General features: G+C 38.4%; 1 pseudogene; it reads right to left on the reverse strand.

Moving 5' to 3' along the window:
* Positions 1 to 1,065: 1,065 nt before the first annotated feature.
* On the reverse strand, positions 1,066 to 2,004 carry LOC149252884 (protein IQ-DOMAIN 2-like; annotated as a pseudogene).
* Between the last annotated feature and the right edge of the window lie 777 nt (positions 2,005 to 2,781).

Consider the following 2,781-nt stretch of genomic DNA (forward strand, 5'->3'; position numbering starts at 1 on the left):
TCTTAGAGAGAATCTTCATCAAGCTCAAAACCGCATGAAGCAACAGGCAGATCAACATCACTCAGAACGCCAATTTCAAGAAGGGGATTAGGTATTTTTGAGGCTGCAACTATATAAGCAAACATCACTCAAAGACAAGGGTTGTCAGAAACTATATCCAAAATTCTACGGACCATATCAAGTACTTCAGCGAATTGGAGAAGTGGCCTACACGCTAGCTTTTCCACCGACTGCAAAAATCCATCCAGTTTTCCATGTCTCATGCCTCAAGAAAGTGATTGGGAACAATTGCAGAATTCAAACCAGTCTACCTGAATTGGATGAAGAAGGGTCAATCTGTCTCCAACCTGAACAGGTCCTAGACACTCGAGAATGGCACCTGTGTGGCTACATGATCATGGAAGTCCTCGTCAAGTGGAAAGACACCTCCCCGGATGATGCCAACTGGGAACCAGCCACTATTCTTCAACAGTTTTCGCAGATTCAGCCTTGAGGACAAGGCTATTCTTATGGGGGAGGGCATGTTATGGTCCCACCCTAACCCCCTTACTTATGTAGTAGGATCGAGTCATAGTTATAGTTAAGTAAAGAGTTAATAAAGCCCATATTAATAATTGTAAGTGGTTAACCCTCATTTAATGACGGAACCACATTTAGTTGCAAATGGGCCATGGTATTACATATATGGTATTAATAAGAACCATGGTATTGCATGTATGAGTCATATATAAAGGATAGAGACTCCCTGCGAGGAGAATCGTATCTTATTTTGTAATCGAGCTCTGCTCTATTGGAGGTTGCCCCCTCGAAGAGGCAAGTGAACATTGCTCTCTGAATAATAAAATACTTGCTATTATTTCTCATTGTTCTATGTTCTGGGTATATTTCTACGCATATTTGGTATTATTGTATCGTCTTGTAGGTTAAGAGCATAACATACTCCCAAATCCCAATCTAATCTCTACTAAGCAACCTTTTGTAATTTTGAGAAAAATATAACTCCTCTACCATGCCAGCAATCTCAATCCAAACTATAGTAGTCGATGCATGTACCTAGACAAATACTTATCTAGAAGGTTTTATGTGACCCCAAGTCAAAGAGGAATCATTTGATTCAATATTAAGATCTTTCAAAGAACTAACAGACTTCTTTGATTTCGATGGTCTGAAAAGCCTTTTTAAATTGGGACTTGTATGAGGAAACATGGAGCCTTTAATGGACTTTTATGGGCTTAAACTAGCCTCTAACAAAGGAAAATATAGCCTTTTCCTTCTATATGAAATAGGCTCTATGTCAGGATTTCCATGCCTCTTCTTTGGAGTACTCAGTGATTTGACCTTTGCTTTGGTAGACTTTGTAGATGCTATGTAGCTGGGAATTCTAGGAGAGCTCATAAGGATTTCATCATATCTCATAGAAGATCTACCTACTACATTGTTATGAGAGTTATATCTTGGTCTTTTTGACCTCAAAAATTTTCCATCGCTCTTTGTTTTTGTCCTCATCAATAATATCTATTTGGTATGGAGGATTTTGAAAGGGGAGTAAATGGATCAGATTTTATGGTGCCAATGTTGGTCAATTCTACATTATACTGCTTCAACTCTATATGTGAATTTTTTTGTCCAATATCACTTATAGTTTTAAGATTCCTCGTTAGAATTTTCCTCCATGGTCATCCTGAGGTTGTCCCATTCCCTGGTTTCCATCCAACGATCTAACTAGCTCCATCTCCAATGAGGTTTCTTGGGATCAATCTCCATCAACATGGTTTGGAATAATTTTGGATAATTCTTCCATAGTTGTAAACATGCAATACTACCAAAATGTGTGGAAGGGATTGTTGAATTTAGCGTATTAGTAGTTTCTAGCAGCAATTAAGCACATACATGATGAGAAAATGCATAGACCAACGCCCTATCTTGCTTAATAGTAACCTCTATTTTTCTTTACACTCTAGCCTCAATTTCTTCCTTGGTTAGTGTAACACCCTCCTCCCACATCCACCCAAGTAACCATGCCAACTAGGGTAAACATGATATGAGATGCTACTATGATTCGATTAGACCTCATTGGTGAACTTAAGGAAGTGGAATCGATGGAACATCACACACAATCATCCAACATCATTCACAGAACCACATGAGACAAGTCAGCCACTCAAACAACCTATCCCTGGGTCCTACTGTTGTTTTAACCAACTTAGGCCAGATTAACGGTCCCTAGACACTGCCAAGGCGAGTTATAACACTCCCCAGACACTGTTTAGGCAAGTTATAACGCTCCCCAGACACTGCCCATGTGAGTTAGTCTCTAGGCTAACACTCTGTTTTGTTAGCATTTCGAGATTTGAGCCAAATTTTTTGGCCCAAAGCCCGGGACACTACCCAGAATGGAATGAGCACTTAAAATTAGTAAGAATACAAGGAAACAAGAATGAAAAAGCAATAATATGAGCAAGACCATAACGAGACCCCTACTAGCCATGATAGACATTTTTTCAAACATATCATCAACGTGTAACCTATAGGTGTAAACTACATAATTAAGTGTAGAGATCTCATACATATCTGAGAATCACCATGAACCATTGTTTCCTCATGTAATTTGTTGCCTTATAATTTATTATATCATAGATACATTATCCATTTAGATACAAGTACAAACATGCTAAGAGCCATACACATTCGCTATCACAAAATATACATATAACCAACATAATAGGAACAGAAAATACAATGGACATATTAGCCATAAAAATCCATGTACACATGAGTACT

This window comes from Pinus tabuliformis, chromosome 7 (genome assembly GCF_031772625.1).
Source record: "Pinus tabuliformis cultivar Carrire ecotype Pingquan chromosome 7, CPIR1, whole genome shotgun sequence".
In the NCBI taxonomy this organism is placed as follows: domain Eukaryota; kingdom Viridiplantae; phylum Streptophyta; class Pinopsida; order Pinales; family Pinaceae; genus Pinus; species Pinus tabuliformis.